Raw genomic sequence first — 20,764 nt, forward strand, 5'->3', positions numbered from 1 at the left:
GTTGAAAAACTCTTCTCCAGAAAGATCATATCAATTTAACCACACCAACAGTGTAAGAAAACGGAGTAGTGCCATTTTTCAAAGATTTTGTCAGCGTTTTAAATATTTGATAATCTTATACATGCAAAAAAGGTCAAAATTGTTTTATTTGCATTTTTGTGATTATTAGTGAACCAAAATATTTCTTCATATGTAGGTTCACTGACTCAAACAGAGATGGCCATGAAATTAGACAAGGCTCCTAAACTGGAGAGACACTAGAAGGGTAGAGCCAGGGAACAAAAGCTGGTATTCACAGAGAGCCAAAACTCAAGATTCGGGGGCTGTTGACAAGTAATGGGTCAACTGAGAACAGGGTAAGCTTCAAGAAGACACAACAAGTGATAACTGGATGGGTTAGAGACTATATGTGACAAATTAAAGCAGTGAGTTAAGGTACAGTAAATATTTGAAAACTTAGGGAGGAATGGAAACAAGGGTAATTATTCCAGCCGCAGGGCTGGAGTTCAGAAGCAGCAGTGACTCCAATAAGGCTTGTGAAGAACAGGTGATAGATCAGCTGAGTGCAGTGGCTCAAACCTGTAATCCCAGCACTTTGGGAGGCCGAGGTGGGTGGATCACTTGAGCTTATGAGTTTGGATCAGCTTAGGCAACATAGGGAGACCCCTGTCTCTACAAAAAACACAACAGTTAGCTCTACAAAACAACAGGTGTGGTGGCACATACCTGTGGTCCCAGCTGCTCAGGAAGCTGAGGTGGGAGGATCACATGAGCCTAGGAGTTCAAGGCTGCAGCGAGCTATGATTGCACTGCTGCACTCCAGCCTGGGTGACAAAATAAGACCCTGTCTCAAAAAAACAAAACAAAAAACAGATTATCAACACAGAGACAGAAAATGTGGGAGGACAGTAGGATACAATGGACATTGTGCCATACCACCCAGATACCCCTTCAAAATTAACATACTAATTCCTCCAGCTGCCAGGGCTGCCAGCCCTCTCCAGAAATTGCCCTAGACTGAAGAGAGCTGCCATGCCCAAGGTCATTGCCTGTATCCGATGACTGGTCACTGTGGAGGTTTAAGAAACTTGCAAAGTAATTTAGTAAGGTAACTAATAAAGATAATAGAAAGGGAAAGGAAAAAGCCAGTCCAGATAGAAGTAATTCTATGTCCAAAGACACACGTAAAGAAGCAGCATGGTGTTCAAAAAATAAAAATGTAAATTTATTTTGCCAGAGTATGACAGTTTAAAGATGGCCACAATTCTTTCTCATTCCTCCCAACCAGACTTGGGATATTGACTCTGGGCTGGTCATGTAACTTGACTTATTAGTAGAATGCAATGGAAGTGATCTTGTGAAATTTCCAAGGCTAGGAAATTTAGTTATCACCTTTGTAGAAGCCAGTTGCCATGTAAAGTACTTGGGTCAGACTATTGACCAATGAAAGACTGTGTGGAGAGAAAGGCCATTGGCAGAAGCACCAAGACAACAAAATTGTCAACAACCAAGCCCCAGACATATGAATGAGGCCATCTTAGACATTTCAGCCTCAGCTAAGCTTCCAGATGAACGAAGCTATGCACATAACTGCACACCTATGTGAATAACCACATGGCACACATGAGCCACCTAGCTGAGTCCAGTCAACCCCAGACTCATGAGATATAATCATTGTTGTTGCAAGCCAATGTGTTTTGGCACAGCCTGCTATGTAGCAATAGAAAACTGGTGCTCAGAAGACAGAGTGGGAAATGCATTGACGGACAAGGGCAAAGACAAGGAAATGCAATTTCCTCAAGATCCTTATAGGTTGTGCTAAGGATCTTGAGATTTGTGCCTTCTTCTGATCTTTAAACTTGCTGAGACATTTTCCATCTTGGGGTCTTTGCATTGTTGGTCCTTCTGCCTGGAATCTGCTTTCCCCAGCTCCACCAGGTTTGCCTCATTCATTGCTTCTAGCACTCTGGTGATTGGAACCCAAGCAAAAAACAAAAAAGCTCTGATTCCCAGCATTCTGAAGAAAACCACTAAAAAATATGGTAAGATTCTTCCCCCAGGCCATACACAGAAGTAGCCATAAACAGCCCTACTGCCATCTACTACCTCCCCTACACTACTTGCCTTCTAAATAAGGAGAGGCCTGGGGAAGGGGATGTGATTTGTGGTGGAGTAGGAGTCGAGAGTTCTTGAGCTTTCATCCACCGGGAAGTGTCTTCCCCACCCCACCCCATGCAATGTGCTGTGGGTCTCTGAGGGAGTCACTCACAAAGACCGGAGCTCCTACAAGAAGGGGAGACTGCCTTCTTGATCCCAGGCTGGATACTAGCTGGGCAGCCAAATGTGTGGCTGTGGGTGGAAAGTTAGCTGAGCATATTTAGGAGAGATTGATGAGTGTCCCCGAGGGTGAGGGATTTTCTATATCCATGAAGACTGCTGTCCAGTTCTTGTCTGGAGATCTGTAGAGAGTGAGGGTTTCTTGGAGTAGCCCTTTGAATAAAGAAAAATGAAAGAAAAGGTTAGGGGGCATCCTCAGGCCAGTTTCAGTGGCCCTAGGAGAGCAAAGAGATGAACTGGCATGTATAAAAAAACATACCCCGCACATCCATCATACCTGCTCCTGCTCCTGTACTCCATTGTGGGTGAAAGGCATCACCAGAAACCAAGTATCCTAAGTCAGGAAACTGAGGGTCATTTTTGTCTTTTGCTTTCTCTCTCTCTCTTTTTTGGGACAGGGTCTTGTTCTGTCACCCAGGCTGGAGTGCAGTGGTATGATCATAGCTCACTACAGCCTTGGCCTCCTGGGCTCCATCAGTCCTCCCATTTCAGCCTCCTGAGTAGCTGAGATCACAGGCATCTGTCACTACACCCAGCTAATTAAAAAAAAAATTATTTTGTAGAGATGGGTGTAGTGAGGTGCGGGGTGTGGTCTCCCTATGTTGCCCAGACTGGTCTTGAATGCTTGGGCTCAAGTGATCCTCCTGCCTTGGCCTCCAAGAGTGCTGGGATTACAGGCATGAGCCACTGTGCTCAGCCATCTTTCTCTTTTTTATCCCCTACATCTAGTAAACCACTAGCCTTTTAACTGTGCATTCTTTACTGCCTCTTCAATTTCTTTTCTTCCCTCCACCTCTATGAACATAGTTCAGGAATGTATCACTTGTTGCTTGGGATACTTCAAGAAGTCTCTCTTCTAAGATATGGAAAGCCTAAACTTTAATGCTACACTTTTGATAGGGTGATGAGAAGACATTCCTTGTTTCTTTTTTACCCCAAACCAGGGAAAACTAGGCAATGAGGATATTACAGATCTCCCCAAACCAGCAAACAGAAAACCTGCTTCCTTTGAACCAATACTCCTTTGAGCAGACCCTGACTTAGCTATCTCTCTTTTTTTTTTTTTTTTTTTTTTTTGGAGACAGAGTCTCACTCTGTCGCCCAGGCTGGAGTGCAATGGTGTAATCTCAGCTCACTGCAAGCTCTGCCTCCTGGGTTCAAGAGATTCTCTTGTCTCAGCCTCCTGAGTAGCTGGGACTACAGGTGCGCACTACCACATCTGGCTAATTTTTGTATTTTTAGTAGAGATGGGGTTTCGCCATGTTGGTCAGGCTGGTCTTGAACTCCTGACCTTGTGATCCGCCCACCTGGGCCTCCCAAAGTGCTGGGATTACAGGCGTGAGCCACCGTGCCCAGCCTATCTTTCCTTTTACCAACAAACATTATGTCTACATTTTCTGCCTATATTTCCTTTTCACTGTGTTTTCAATCCCTTAAATTATGGCTTCTTTTTAACTGAAATTTGTTCACAAAGCTCACTCACTAATGCAAATGTACTGATTCAGGCATTTTTCTGTCACAGGCAATAGAAATTCTAACTAAAATTAGATTAAGCAAAAAGGAGAATGTATCAGCTCATATAACTGGGGAGTCCAGAAATAGAAATAAGGACAGGCACAGCTTCATCCAGGACTCCGTATCACTGTGATGCCATTTCTCTCCTTGATTACCTCTAATTCCTTAGAGTTTGCTCCATCATAGGACCACGCATGGGAGCAAGGCAGTTGCAATGGCTTCAGTTTCTATATCCACTCAGATGGACATCTCAAAGGAACAAGGGTGTGTTTCATTCTTTCTTATTCTGTCCTTAAGTCCCTAAACCAATTCCTGTGGCCATGGGAATGTGTTGCTCTGATTGGCCAGGCGTGAGTCATATCTCTACAGGGCAGAGATGTCCAATAGAAATATAAGGGGAGTCATAAATGTGAGGCACAGATATAAGCCACATATATAATCTTACATTCTCTGGTAGCCATACTTTAAAAAGTGAAAAAAAAAAAAAAGGTGAAATTAAATATAATGATACATTCTATTTAACCTAGTATATCCAAAATATCATTCTTTCAGCATGTAATCAACATAAATGATAATTAAAATGTTTTATATCATTTCTTGTACCAAGTCATCAAAACCCATCATTTTAACAAGGCTTCCAACTGATGATAATGTGTTGGGGGGTGGAGGGCCTATGAGACATACTTTGAGAAACACTAACCTACGGGCGCACTTTTATTTTTTCTGTGTTTCCAAAATTACCTTTAGAGTGCTCAGGGTACTGAGACATCTGCTGAAATATGCTGGAGCAATCCAGAGTGAAGCAGGGTTGTTACTGGATAGAGCAAGATAGGATCAGAGACGTTTAATATTGCTGCCATGTTGCCGCCATCTATTGGTTGTGTCACATATTACAGCTTCATAACCAAAAAAATGAAGCTGGTCATTTGTGGGCCCCTTTATATTTCTGGCAAGACACTTCTTCAACTGCATCTTGAAATGACTTTTCTTTAGAATTCTTATTTATCACAGAATACAGAAAAATCTTAATAGTTGTGCATTATGGATTATCAGGCCTACGTTTAACAGAATGTTGTTGTTGTTGTCAGCTACAGAACAGATAGATTTCCTTTAAACATAACCCTATTATTCTTTTTCTTTTTCTGGGTACAGCATCGTTTTAATAATTCACATTGATACATATAGATCTGGTTCATTCATTTAACTGTTATGTAGTACACCACAATATTATGTAACTATTTATGTGCTGTTTATTCATTCTGCTACTGACAGGAATTTAGGCTGTTTCCAATTTTCTGCTATTACATATAATGCTTCAAGCACACATGCAATATATTTCTTTATGGGTTTTAAGTTATGCAATTTCATCTTTACTTCATCTCTTCTAGTTGAGAATTGCTCTCCGGGGTAGTTGTACCAAATGGTACTTCTACAAACAATGTGTGAGAGTTCCTTTTACTTCATCCGCACCAACATTTGGTATTTAATAAGATTTTTCTTTTCACCTTGCACTTTTTGCAAATCATAAGGCTTTTTAATTTTACAAATCTGACGCGTACAAAATGGTAACACTGATTTCACTTGCAAGTTCTTGATTATTAATGAATGAGAATCTTTTCACGTGTTTACGGGCTATATGCGTTTCCTATTTTGAGAACTACCTATTTTTCAATTCATCTGTCCTTGTATTTTGTAAAGTTCTCAGTTATATGAGCTACAAATTTTCTAATGTTTTTAACTTTATTGTTTCTTTCGCAATACACAAGTTTTAAATTTTGGTCAAGTTTATCAGTATTTTCCTTTGCAGTTTATACTTTGTACTTTGTTTGGTGTTAGGAATATTCTCTCATTTTTATCCTAAAAGAATTTTGGAGATTTGCTTTTCATATTTGGGATATAATTCACCTAGAAATAAATTTTGTGTCTAATGTAAGATGGATCTAATTTTTTAAACAGTTAACTGTGTAAACACAATTTATTCAATATTCTACTCTTTCCCTACTGATCTGAAACACTACATCAGATATTTACAGTTTCCATAAACACATATGTGGATCATTTCTAGACTCTGCTTCATTAATCTGCCTGTCCCTGCACTTGAAGCCATGTGGTATAACTGTTACAGTTTTATAGGAAGTAGGGCAATTTCTGCTTTATTTTTCTTTAAAATTCTATTGGTTTTTCTTAGTCACTTATTCTTCCATATAAATCTTAATATCGACTTATCAAGTGTTATACTACACCCCACTGGAATTTTATTTTATTTACGTTTTTTGAGACAGGGTCTCATTCTGTTGCCCAGGCTGGAGTACAGTGGTGAGATCACAGTTTACTGCAGCCTCGACTTCTGGGCTCAAGCGATTCTCCCAACTGAGCCTCTTGAGCAGCTGGGACTACAGTCATACACCTCAACGCCTGGCTAATTTTTTTGTCTTTTTTTTAGCGATAGGGTTTTGCCATGTTGGTCAGAACTCCCAGGCTCAAGCGATCCTCCCACCTTGGCCTCCCAATGTGCTGGAAACACCGGCATACCCACCGTACCTGGCCCCCTATTGGAATTTTAATTAAAACTACATTTATAGATTAATAAGGATAATGTGTTTCATTAAATTTTCTTAGATCTTTCAATAAAGTTTTATAATATCTTAGAGACCTCAGAAATCGTTTATTCCTGAGTACCTCATTTTCAATCCAAACTCTTGATCTCATTATACTTGTTAAAGCTCAGCTAGGATATCACATACTACTACAAATATTTCTCTGATTTTTCAGGCTCATTTGGATGCTCCTCCTCCTATGCTTTTGGATTTATTTATTCATTCTTTGTTTAATATGACCAAAAGCCGGGCATAGAGGGTACACTGGTGAATAAAATGACAATCCCTTCATGGAGCTTTCGTTCTAATAGGAGAGACAGAACAATAAACACTCATAATTCAAGGTGATACATGCTATTATAGGGGAATTACACTGTGCTATGGGAATACAGAAGAGAAATACCTAACTCAGACTTGGGGGATGGCTGGTTTGGGGGAGAAGGGTGTCAAACACTGCTTCTCAAGGAAGTAACATGTAGACTGAAACCTGAACTAGTAATTGAAAAGCCTCCTAACTGGCTTCTCAGATTAGTTTTTTCTCCTCTATCTATTCTCCACACTGCTACCAGAGGTCTCTTTCATCGATATTAAGCATCATTTTCCACATGGCAGGCCGAACAGACTGATGGAATCCAAACCACACTTCCTTGCCCCCTCCCAGAGGGTGGTCATATCCTTCTGGAGCAGAGAAAAATGAACGCCCCACAGGCGTGTATTTCATGGAGGGCAGATGTCGTAGCACCACATCAACGGCATGGACAGGGTTAGTGCTGATTGGCTTGTCTAATTCCAGTGGCTCAGGCAAGGTCCGTCCTGTCAGTACTTCATGCAGTAGGTGCCAACTCACCCGAGAGACAAATTTGATTGACACCTTGAAAGGTCGATCTTTTCCACCTTCCCCAGGTAAAGTAACGTCTAAATCTACCCCTGCAGTTGCCACAGGAAGTGGATTGGCTGTGTAAAGACTTTTTTTTCCATCATAAACTGGTCTATGGTCTCCAAATAGTTACTTTAAAATGCTGAATCATTGAGTCAACCACCTCCCTGTTCACTCTCCTAGGACACTTGTCTGGTTTAGTATCTACCTCATAGAGGTAGACATCAATCTTTGGGATTTCAACTTGAAAACAGTTAGCCAGCAGTTTAATGGGTTTGCCCATGGTGCCATAGCGAGGTCTTCTGGGCCCCATGAATAGGGGCTGGGCCCCAGCGGGTCCTGCGGAGCCGATTTCCATTCATGGAGCTGGGGGGAGTGCTTCGAGGGAGAGTGGAGCCCGCCACTGGGGGCAAGAAGGCGGCCCGGGGGGCGACGCGGCGCGACGCGGCAGGCACTCTCACTCGGCCCCGAGGCGGGGGCGGCGACGGCTTCCCCTGAGCAACCGCACTCCGAAAGCTCTGGGCCGGAAGAGTCGCGGACGGAAAACGGCACGGGACTAGGCGAGAGGAAGAGGAGATGTGAGGCGCGGACAGAGGGGAGTCCTGTCCGGAAGTTGCATCGCCCGCGGCAGCCGACGCTCCCACCGTTCCTCCACGACTGCGGGCCACCGCCGCCAACATAACCGTATTATTCTAAGTCAGCAGTCCACTGTAAGTGACCCTGGTTTCTGTTTCTGCAGATTTTCTTCACCTTCTGAAGGCATTGACCAGAGAAAATTTCTTAACATCTCTGAGCCTTAGTTCCTTCAGCTATAAAATGTAGGATAATAATGTTACCTTCTTCATAGCGTTATTGTGAAGATTAAATTGCATAGTGTTTATAAATTATTTGGCACAGCGCCTGATGTATATAAAGAACGCTGTCAATGTTATTGTTAAGAATAACAAGTCTTAATGGAAATTTGAACAGTAACTGGAAATTTGATAACATTATGGAATTAAATTTTATTTTTTTAAATGTTTATATTAAAAAAAATCCTTATCCTTTACAGATACACACTGAACTAGTTATAGGTGAAATTATATGACTACTGGGATTTGTCTCAAAATAAAATGGAAGGGAAGTGAGCAGTAAAGCAATATTGGCCATAATCTGATCATGGTTGAAACTGAGTGATGGATTTATGAAGGTTTATTATGCTACTTTGCTTTGTGTATGTTGGAAATTTTCCATAAAATTTAAACAAACAAACAAAATTGCCAGGTGCAGTGGCTCACGCCTGTAATCTCAGCACTTTGGGAGGCCGAGGAGGGCGGATCGCCTGAGGTCAGGAGTTCAAGACCAGCCTGGCCATCATAGTGAAATCCCGTCTCTACCAAAAATACAAAAATTAGCCGGGCGCGGTGGTGCGTGCCTGCCTGTAGTCCCAGCTACTTGGGAGGCCGAGGCAGGAAATTGCTTAAATCCAGGAGGCGGAAGTTGCAGTGAGCCGAGATTGTATCACTGCACTCCAGCCTGGGTGACAGAGTGAGACTCCATCTCAGAAAAAAAAAAAAAAAAAATTAAACGAAAAAAGGACAATATGTTTTTATTTTCTTCACAGCAGCATGTATAGTGCTGGACATACTGTGGGTACTACATGTTGATTTGTTGATTAATTGCTACCATGGGATATAATTTTGTCATCTTGGGGAGAATAACTTAAAAGATGAACTTAAAAGAATTGACTTCACATGCCTCTAGAAAAAAATTAGATGGGAACATCTTTTAGCTTAACATGCTAAAGGTGATTTTGTCAGAAAAATCATGATAAACTGTATCATTGTTGGCATAGTGAAAATTTGCAGTTCTCTAAGAGATGCAGAAAGGAGGAATTGTAGAGATTATGTCTTTGAGCATCTCTCTTCTTGACTTAAGTAAATAAATAAGAAATACCTACTTCGTTTGTGGGTAGGAATCAAAGAAATATCCAATCTGTGGCAGATAATAACTATGTTCTTTGTTATAGCACATCAGAGAACCCACCTGTAATAGTATTGGTAGGGATAGCTATATTTGTACGGTAGTTACAGCTCTTGCATTCAAACTTCATCTAATCCCATTACATCTAGTTGATTCTTTTTTTTTTTTTTTTTTTTTTTTGAGATGGAGTCTTGCTCTGTCACCCAGGCTGGAGTGCAGTGGTGCAATCTCAGCTCACTGTAACCTCTGCCTCCCAGATTCAAGCAATTCTCCTGTCTCAGCCTCCCGAGTAGCTGGGATTACAGGTGCACACCACCACACCCAGCTAATCTTTGTATTTTTAGTAGAGATGGGGTTTCACCATGTTGGCCTGGCTGGTCTTGAACTCCTGACCTCGTGATCCACCCGCCTCAGCCTCCCAAAGTACTGGAATTACAAGCGTGAGCCACCGTGCCTGGCCACATCTAGTTCATTCTTAAACTGGCCCGTATGTACTTCTTTATACCCTGTCATGTGAAGAGCAAACTCCAGTTCCTCTCTGCCTAATAGATTTTCTAACGCCCTACCACAATTTTCTCCTACATTATTTCATGCTCTTTTAATCCTTGGATATAGCAATAACTTTTCCACTTCAATGTGGATTTATTCACAGATCTTGAGTGTTTGGGTCATTTAACTTCTTGTTTTGTTTGTTTCTTACTTCTTTCTTAACTGGAAATATTAAATGAAATATGTTGAAAGAGATAAGTATTTTCCCTCAAGTACCATTTCCACCTGAAGGGGTTTAAATTCTGTGAGAACAAAGACCATGAAGAGGAAATCCTTCATAAGCTGGCAGAAAGTGGCCTTTAAGAGATACACTCCAGTTCTCCCGTTCCTCTTATCTCGGTCTCAGTTAGACAGAGAAAGGAAGTGAGAAGGCGTCTATGGGTTTCAGAGGCATTTAGATTTTTTTCAATTGATTGAACAGATCAACAGTATAATTGTGTTGGTTCAAATCCCATAAAAATGGTTAGAGGCAGACAGTCATTTTATAAAAAGAGTGAGGGACTTGGGATCAGAAATTCTGAATATGAGTTCTGTCTTAATCACTTGTCAGACTTGTAAGCTTCGACCAGCAACTCAATCATATTAAAGCAGTAGTTTCATGCTTTATTATCAGAAGTAATGATAATAATAATATCGATGTCAGGATCACTACTATGTAGACCAGTACTGGTAATGTCTGTGACAAAATTCTATAAAATGTAAAGTGCAATTAATACTTGCCCTTAGAGCTCATTAAAGACTCATATTTCATGGCAACTACTTTAATCCATTTTATGGAAGATTCACTATAGAATACCTGCAGAGACTCAAGTGACTCAAAATGTACTCTGAAAGTGAATTCCTTTGGGAGGCTGAGGCAGGCAGATAGCTTGAGCCCAGGAGTTTGAGACTAACCCGGGCAACATGGTGAAACCCAGTCTCTACTAAAAATACAAAAAATCAGCCGGGTACAGTGGTGCATATCTGTAGTCCCAGCTACCAGCTACTCGAGAGGCTGAGATGGGAGAATTAGCTGGGCCTGGGAAGTCAAGGCTGCAGTGAGCTGTGATTACACCACTGTACTTCAGCGTGGGCAACGGGTGTGAGACCAGGCTCAAAAAAAAAAAAAGTTAATTCAACAAACCTGCTTGATAAGTGTTCAGTGTGTTATAGCAGTATAATAATTTACCTTTTTAAGGACATACTGTGAACCAGGTGGATTATTTACAAGTTTTCTCTAATTGTCCTAACGGTCTTCGATGAAAGTATTATCTCAGTTTCACAGATGAGGAAATAATTGAGAGGTCAGCAAATTTGTCCAAGGGCACAAAGGAATTGCGCAATGAGATTCAAACCCCTAGGCATTACCCTAAAGCCTGTACCCTTTTCCTTCTACTACTTGGTAAATTATTATGCCTTTGTCCTTTATTCCTCTTTGCCCAGATGTCTCTAGGCCTCAAGAGTCACATTCTCCCTGACTTTTCATCTCCCTCTATCAAAATCCTACCTACCTTTCAAAATCCAATTTAAGTAATTACATCTTGCACAAAGACATCCCCCAAGTCCCTGGCCCCTTACCATCTCCCCACCTGCAAATTCCTGCAGCACTTATCTTTCCTACTGACTTTCATTCATTGAGCAATTTTTTTTGAGTCCCTATTACATGCCAGGCATTGTTCCAGGCCCCGGGGATGTATCTGAACAAAACAGATGGAAATCTTAGTACTTGTGGAGCTTAGATTCTAGTGGCAGGAGAAAATGTTATAAAACAAACACAAAAAGTAATTATATAGAATGTTAGAAGATGATAAATGCTGTGGAAAAAAAAAAAAAAAGCCAGGTCAAGGAGAATGACAGTGCAGGGCAGAGATGGGTTGTATTGCGATTTTCATTAGAGTGGTAAGGACAGATTTCACTGAGAAAGTAACTTTTGAATAAGGACTTCAAGGAGGCAAAGGAGTGAGTCATATGTTTACTGCTGGTTTGAGGAGAAAGGTGGAAAGGGGTGTGTGTGAACAGAAATCCAGCCCAGGATGGCATGTTGTCTGATATTTCTTTTCTTTGTTTTTTTTTTTTTTTTTTTTTTGAGACTGAATCTTGCTCTGTCACCCAGGCTGGAGTGCAGTGGCATGATCTTGGCTCACTGCAACCTCTGCCTCCTGGGTTTGAGCGATTCTCCTGCCTCAGCCTCCCGAGTAGGTGGGATTACAGGCACATGCCACCATGCCCAGCTAATTTTTGTATTTTTAATAGAGATGGGGTTTCACTATGTTGGTTAGGCTGGTCTTGAACCCCTGACATCGTGATCCACCCGCGTTGGCCTCCCAAAGTGCTGGGATTACAGGTGTGAGCCACCATGCCTGGCCGATATTTCTTTGCTGCTTGCATAGATGCCTGATCTCCTCAACTAAATCATGAGCTTTATAAAATCAGGGAGAAGTGCTGATAACTTTTTTGTGTTTCCTTCAGTGTCCTGTGCAATATTTTATATCCAGTAAATGCTCAACAAACACTTGGTAATTGTTGATTTATTGATTATGGCACATCATGGCCTAATAACTTTGTATTTAGAATCATTTTGAAGCATTAATGGTAAATCCTTGGGTTCCTACCACAGTATACATGTTTCCTTTTTTGGAGTTCCCAGCTTTTGCAGATAGCATAATGAGAGAACATTGCCCTCTTCTGGGCAGAAGGCGCTGGTGTCTTTTGATTCTAAAACTCTCTGCTCACTTAGATACTGTTAACACTATGACTCATTATTATCTACTCAATCAACCACAATTAATTAGATTAGCATTTTGACACAATTTTGTTGTTGTTTAAGCACCATCTAAGAAAATGAAATTTCTCTGGAAAAAGATGATTAGGAAGTGAATTACAGTTATTCCCTAAACAAAACCCAGAGCTGTGAGTTGTATGGCAATAACTCTGAAATCCATTTGGGCTCATTTTTTCCATAATGAAGGGGAGAATTCAATTCCAGGAAACCTGGCTTAAATAATCAGGAGAGGGGAATGCCAGGGATGAAGTCTTCCACAATAAGAATATGAGGTAGTAAAAAGGAAGAGTCAGGGACACTATTCTCTGCCAATTAGTACTGTGTCTGGTGATGTAGTATATAACTGAGGAAAGATTGGGGCAGATTAAGTGGAGTTGGTCACCTTTTGGCTACGTGACCTTAGACATGCTATTTAAATTCTCTGGGCTTCTGTTTCCTTGCCTATAAAATAGGCAAATGAGACTTCTAATAATAAAATAGGACTAATAATTCTAATAATAATAGGACTAATAATTCTAATAATAAAATAGGACTTTCTAATAAAAAATAGGAAAATGAGACTTCTAATAATACTTCACTTAAAGTGTCTGGTATGTGGTGGTTTTTCAATAAATGGTAGTGTACCAGTCAGAATTCTGGGTTGCAAATAGCCTGAGAAAAATCTCTTGTTCGCTTATGCAGAAAAGGAACTTATTGGCAGGCTATCCAATAGCAACAGAATCAACATGAAGTTTTGAGAAATGAGGTTGGCAAATTGGCAGAAAGCTAAACGGCCCCGGCTGAGATTTTCCACAGGAAGGGTATGAGTATGATACTACCTTGCCACCACTGGCCACTGACACTAGAGTCACTGCTGCTGCCAGTAGGGTGCATTCTAAGTTGTCACGGTTTCTTTGTGCCGCCCATTTTGATTCGGGTCCTGGTGAATGCATCTGATTGGCGGAGCTTAGGTTGCGTGCCTGCTCTAGCTGCTAGAGGCCAGGAGAGCCAGGGGTGGCCAGTTGGGCTTGCTAATGGATAATGGAGTCTGGTCTCAAACTGTGGTGGATTCCTCAAACATGGAAAGGGAGTTCCCATAAAGCAGCGGTCCCCAAACTTTTCAGCACCAGGGACTGGTTTCGTAGAAAAGGGGGATAGTTTCGGGATGAAACTTCTACCTCAGATTATCAGGCATTTAGCTAGATTCTCATAAGGAACAGGCAACCTAGATCCCTTGCATGCGCAGTACACAGTAGGGTTCACGCTCCTACGAGAACCTAATGCCTTGGCTGATGTGACAGGAGGCGGAGCTCAGGCAGTAATGTTCACTCGCCCTCCACTCACTTCCTGTGTGCCGCCCAGTTCCTAACAGGCCAAGGACCAGTACCAGTGTGTGTGTGTGTGCGTGTGTGTGTGTGTGTCTGTGTGTGTGTGTGAAGAACACTTAAGATTTACTCTAGGCCGGGCACGGTGCCTCACTCCTGTAATCCTAGCACTTTGGGAGGCCGAGGCAGGCAGATCACGAGGTCAGGAAATCGAGACCATCCTGGCTAACACGGTGAAACCTCGTCTCCACTAAAAATAAAAAGATTAGCCAGGCGTGGCGGGCGCCTGTAGTCCCAGCTACTCGGGAGGCTGAGGCAGGAGAATGGCGTGAACCCGGGAGGCCGAGCTTGCAGTGAGCCGAGATCGCACCACTGCACTCCAGCCTGGGCAACACAGTGAGACTCTGTCTCAAAAAAAAAAAGAAAAAAGATTTACTCTCTTAGTATACAATACAGTATTGTTAATTATAGCCACCCTGCTGAACATTAGATCCCCAGAACTTATTCATCCTATAACTAAAAGTTTGTTCCTTCTGACCAACATCTCACCATTCCCCCCAACCCACCCTCTGGCCCTTGGCAACTACCATTCTCTCTGCTTCTATGAATTTGACTTATTTAGATTCCACATATAAGTAAGATCATACACTATTTAGCTTTCTGTGTCTGTCTTATTTCACTTAGCATAATGTCATCCAGGTTCATTCATGTTGTTACAAATAACAGGATTTCCTTCTTCTTAAATTATTGTTATTATTATTTATTAATATTATTAATGGTAATATAACATATAATTTAATATATAATTTACATATGTACATATATAAAATAGAATATTATCATCCTTTCATCTATTAGTGGACATTTAGTTGTTTATATATTGACTACTGTGGATAAGGTTGTGATGTGGGAGTGCAGCTATCTCTTAAGATACTTATTTCACTTCCTTTAGGTATATACCCAGAAGAAGGATTGCTGGGTCACATGGTAGTTCTATTTTTAATGTTTTGAGAAAGCTCTATACTGTTTTCCATAATGGCTATACCGATTTTCATTTCCATTGTGCAAGAGTTCCTTCTTCTCCATAACCTTGCCAACACTTGTTATCTCTTGTCTTTTTGATAATTAGCCATCCTAACAGGTGTGAGGCTACTATGACCATTATGTGGTTCTTCATAAGCCAGCTCTTTGCAGCTCAGTTAAATAGGACTGTAGGCTTTATAGCTAGAAGGGACATTGGAATCCCTCAATTTAAGGTTTGGGAAGCCAAGAGATGTGACATATGCTATATCTGTATAGTGCAGGTAATAAATAAAATAAATAAAAAGAAGAGATGACTTATGCTAGATTACACACACTGAAAGTAAAGGATCAGTTAGGTCTAGAACTTGAGTCTCCTGATTGTCAGTCCAGTTCTCCCTATAACATTCTTTCCTATTTGTAAAATGAGTATGTTGATAATGTTTATTGCCTAGAACACTCATTCCATCCTCCCTGCTCAGATAATTTGTCATTGTTTGGATATTAGCTCAAGCATCACTCCCTCAGAAGAGCCTTTTCTGCTCTTTTGTCTTGCCCAACTCGTTCAAATCCTTTCTGGATCTCCGTGCTCTTTCATAGCGCTTATCGTAATTGCACTCTTCTATTTTATATGGCAGTAGTTGGTTAACCTAGTTACACCGTCAGGATGTAAACTCCATGAGGTCAGGGACTGGCTCTGGTTTAGCTCTCTGTTGCCTTCCTGGCTTTTAGCACGATGTCAAGCACATAATGGGCCCTCAGTGATTACTGGACCTGTGAGGGAGTGAATGGATAAAGAGATCTTACAAGCTATAAAGAAAATGCAGATTATCAAAGTTGTTAACACTATTACTGCAGTGGTTAGTACTCATACTCAAGACAATACAGCATTTTTACTAAGCCTGGTGTCTTTGACTTCTCATCAATGTTTGCTCCTCTTTTCTTTCAGCCTCTGCCCTTCACCTGCTATCTACTTGCCACTCACTCTGCTCCCCTCCCCCTGCCCTAAGTCTGTCCAACTGGGAAAGGATCTTACCCTCCATGACAATTACTTCATCCACTTGACAGTCTTAGTTCCTTGGCTAACCATCCAAGAAAATCTACTGGCAAACCACTTCACAGGGCTGGAGTGATGATTAAATGGACAAATGATGAAAAGCTTCACACAGGGTTTAGAATAATCCTCTTACCCTCTTTGCCCTAAGGGAAGAATCGTATTTAAATCCAGCAACTGTTAGCTTGTTGGAATAGAAAATGTTTGGAGATGGAGCAATAAGAATAAATTTCTTAATAGAAAACTTTCAGGCCAGGAGTTAGGTAAGTGTTAGGTGGAAAAGAACAATTTGGGGGACAGTGGGGGCCAATTAATGACCCCTCAGGTCCCACTGTGTGGGTTTCACCAATTCTGTTCTTGCCTGAGGCAATTTGGAGGAGAGTGGCACTATGTGACGGATTCTTCTGTGCAACTGCCTCTTCCAAAAGACCCAGAGCCCAGTTAAAAATAATATAACAAATAATGATTTTGTGTGGGTGTGTGCTGCTTTTTTCCTTTTTTTTTTTTTCTTAAAGGAGTGAGGGCATGGAAAATATACAGCACACCAATGAAACAAAACATCAAAAACACAAAAAAACAGAAAATGGAAAAATGTATTTACAAGTAGTACATTACTATGATGAGAAAGCACAAGGAAGCCTCCTACTATAATACATACATTGGCTCAAGAAGAAACTACTAAACACCGTGTGAGCGAGAAGCCTATACTCATGCCACTGCACTCCAGCCTGGACTTGCCCCACGCCCAACACTGTATCAGACATACCATTTTCAGCTCCTGTTCATGCTCCCTCATAACGTTTTTTTTAAAAACATGCTATCCTTAGTGAATTCATCTATTCCCATATGTGTCGACATGCCAGCAAATTTCCAAGTCCACGTCTAGAGCTTCTAAGCTCTAGAATTGTGCTCCAATAACTTTTCTCCACTCAGTTGTCCGGCTGGCATCTCAAATTCAAAAGAAAACATAACTCATTATCTTTTTCCAAGGCTGCTCTTTCTCCTGTGTTACGTATTTCTGCATTGGTTTCACTCTCTACCAGCTGTCTAAGCTAGCAACTCTGGAGCCATCTCAATGTTTCCTTCACTCTCATTCTCACATTCAGAATTTATAGGACTTGGTGATTATCACAGATCTTGTGAGTGTCTCCCCTGTATCCTCTTAGCACTCAGTTCTCCTCTGCATGTTCACTCAAAGCATTTCTACTGCAAGCATCAGAAACTCTGCCTGGGAGATTTCTCTGGCTGCTGATACTCACTCTGTGCACTTATGGGGCAGGTGAGAAGTGTAGAGAGTTAAGTCCCTGTAATCAGTTCTCATTCAATGACTGATAGAAGTTGATGGATATAGATTGGGTAGGGCAACTCTGAAGCATGCTCTATGCTGTCTCCCAGATGCCTCCAGTGAGTCTGAGCCCAATTGCCCACAGTGGTTGCTGAGACCAGCTCAGTCGAGGAGACCCTAACCCAGTGGCGCTAGAGGAATTAAAGACACACACACAGAAATATAGAGGTGTGAAGTGGGAAATCAGGGGTCTCACAGCCTTCAGAGCTGAGAGCCCCAAACGGAGATTTACCCACGTATTTATTAACAGCAAGCCAGTCATTAGCATTGTTTCTATAGATGTTAAATTAACTAAAAGTATCCCTTATGGGAAACGAAGGGATGGGCCAAATTAAAGGAATAGGTTGGGCCAGTTAACTGTAGCAGGAGCATGTCCTTAAGGCACAGATCGATATTGTTTGTGGCTTAAGAATGCCTTTAAGCGGTTTTCCGCCCTGGGTGGGCCAGGTGTTCCTTGCCCTCATTCCGGTAAACCCACAACCTTCCAGCGTGGGCGTTATGGCCATCACGAACATGTCACAGTGCTGCAGAGATTTTGTTTATGGCCAGTTTTGGGGCAAATTTATGGCCAGATTTTGGGGGGCTTGTTCCCAACAAGTGATAATCTACTAATTAATGTATCTGAAATAGTTTTCATCCCTTTTCCATCTCCTACTGGTGCTTCCTTGCATCATTTATCAAATAAACTCCTCACATTCAAATTCTTCTTTTTGGTTATGCTTCTAGAGAATCTAACTAAAGCAGTGGCCAGTTAGACATGGGATAAAGAGAGGAGTTGAGAATTGGCTACAAAATCTTTCATATAGGCTTTTTAGAGGTGTTATTAACATTAATCATAATGAAAAAAGTATGTATTTTATATTAAGATGTTAGATAACTGAAACTGAGATAACTGTTAGACATATTCAGTAGACAGTTGAAAATATGCAATTGAGACCAGGTGCAGTGGCTTACATCTGTAATCCTACCACATTGGGAGGACAAGGTGAAAGGATTGCTTGAGCTCAGGAGTTCAAGACCAACCTGGGCAACATAGTGCGACCTTGTCTCTACCAAAATAAATTTAAAAATTCGCTGGGTATGGCGTGTGCACTCCCAGCTACATGGGAGGCTGAGTCAGGAGGACTACTTGAACCCAGGAGGTTGACGCTGCAGGGAGCTGAGGTCATTCCACTGCACTCCAGATTGGAAAACAGAGTGAGACCATGTTATAAACAAAAACAAAAAAATAAAAAAGAAGAAGAACAGAAAAAGAGAGAAAACATGCAATTGGACATCAGGAGAGAAGTAAAGACTGAAGATAAGGGCTAGGTGCAGTGCCTCATGCCTGTAATCCCAGCACTTTGCGAAACTGAGGCAGGAAGAGCGCTTGAGGCCAGGAGTTTGAGAGCAGCCTGGACAACAAAATGAGACCCTGTTTCTACAAAAAAACAAAACAAACAAACAAACAAAAACAAAAAAACAAATTCTAGAAAGACTGGAGATAAGGATTTAGAAATTATTAGTGTTATTAGTGTATGTAGGCAGGTGCCAAAGCCATGGAAATGGATAAGATGGCCAAAATGCAAATGTACGGTGAAAAGACCAGAAAGTTAAGGATAGGTTTTTTCTGAGACAGAGTCTTGCTCCGTTGCCCAGGCTGGAGTGCAGTGGTGCAATCTCAGCTCACTGCAGCTTCTGCCTCCCGGGTTCCAGCAATTCTCCTGCCTCAGCCTCCTGGGTAGCTGGGATTTCAGGCACACGCCACCACGCCCAGCTAATTTTTGTATTTTTAGTAAAGATGGGGTCGACCGTATTGGCCAAACTGGTCTCGAACTCCTGACCTCAGGTGATGCACCCACCTCAGCCTCCTAAAGTGCTGAGATTACAGGTGTGAGCCACTGCACCCGGCCAAGGATAGGTTTTTATGAAACATTAACATTTAAGAGGTTAGATGAAGAAGAACCAATGAAGGAGACTGAAAAGGATAGAATCCCCATTTGGCTCTGTCCTTGGATGGAACACTTAATTGTGGCCACTTTGTTGATTATTTAAATTTCTAGTCCATTTGCATTATGAAGGTACATTTTCTTCTAAGACTTACTGAGTCTGTTATACTGGCTCAGGAAGGAATTAAGATATAGTTTGATATGAGGAGGAAAGGGCTTGAGAAAGGGACTGATGATTAAATGCTTACCATGGGCTAGACCTTGTACATATATCATCTACTGAATAATTACAACAACTTGTCGTGTGGGAGCTAGCACCTTGTGTTACCTTTAAAGAAAGTGAAGATTAGAAAAGTTAAGAAACGTTTACAAGGTTCCATATTTATTTATTATGTTCAGGAGCAAGAATTCATAAACCTTTTCAACTCCAAAACTCATGCTCTTGTCATTGTATTATTAACTGTACCAAAAAACTTGATGAAATATAGCCTATTGTATTTAATATTTCCTTTTTCTTAAACCAGCAAAAGAAGTGTTTTGAAAAGCCATGCTTTTCAAGTATTTTGATTGCCTGACTTATTGCATTTATAATGAATAACTCATCTCCATTAACCCACTTAAATTAAGGGGTTTAATGAACCCCTTAAACTGCCAGTTAGAACTTCTGATTCATTTAAAGTAACCACTGTTAAGAATTAAAATAAGTGGGCTGGGTGCGGTGGCTCACACCTATAATCCCAGCACTTTGGGAGGCCGAGGCGGGTGGATCACGAGGTCAGGAGATGGAGACCATCCTGGCCAACACGGTGAAACCCTGTCTCTACTAAAATACAAAAATTAGCCAGGCGTGGTGGCGGGCACCTGTAATCCCAGCTACTTGGGAGGCTGAGGCAGGGGAATCACTTGAACCCAGGAGGCGGAGGTTGCGGTGAGCTGAGATCGCGCCACTGCACTCCAGCTTGGTGACAGAGCAAGGTTCTGTCAATAAATAAATAAATAAATAAATAAAATAAAATAAGTGAGAGACAATATAAATCTTTAAAATATGCTTTGTCTTTGACCTAGCAATTCCACTTCTGGGAATTTACTGCAAGGAAGTGATAAAGAATGTGTGCAAAGACTTAGTGATAAGCTAATCACGATATTGAAAAATTGGTAATGGCTTACATATCTAAGAATAAAATATAGTTGAATAAATTAGGGTATGTCCCAAAATACTCAGTGGTCATTAGAACTAATGTTGTAGGCTAATATTGAGAGGTGACAGCATGCTGGCAGCCCTTGAAGCCCTGGCTCGCTCTCGGCGCCCCCTCGGCCTTGGCGCCCACTCTGGCCGCGCTTGAGGAGCCCGTCAGCCCGCCGCTGCACAGTGGGAGCCCCTTTCTGGGCTGGCCAAGGCTGGAGCCGGCTCCCTCGGCTTGCGGGGAGGTGTGGAGGGAGAGGCGCGGGTGGGAACCGGGCTGCGTGCAGCGCTTGCGGGCCAGCTAAAGTTCCGCGTGGGCGTGGGCTTGGCGG

General features: G+C 41.7%; 1 protein-coding gene and 1 pseudogene across 1 annotated transcript in view; one reads left to right on the top strand and one right to left on the bottom strand.

Moving 5' to 3' along the window:
* The first annotated feature begins 5,087 nt into the window (after positions 1-5,087).
* Positions 5,088-20,764, top strand: part of DLD (dihydrolipoamide dehydrogenase) — a 47,673-nt gene continuing 31,996 nt past the window's right edge. Inside the window, exon 1 of the mRNA XM_054494254.2 lies at positions 5,088-8,036. The gene's annotated coding sequence lies outside the window, so the exon portion shown is untranslated. The remainder of the gene's footprint in view (positions 8,037-20,764) is intronic.
* Positions 6,832-7,684, bottom strand: LOC129040178 (protein argonaute-3-like; annotated as a pseudogene).

The sequence above is a fragment of the Pongo pygmaeus genome, chromosome 6, assembly GCF_028885625.2.
Source record: "Pongo pygmaeus isolate AG05252 chromosome 6, NHGRI_mPonPyg2-v2.0_pri, whole genome shotgun sequence".
Classification (NCBI taxonomy): Eukaryota; Metazoa; Chordata; class Mammalia; order Primates; family Hominidae; genus Pongo; species Pongo pygmaeus.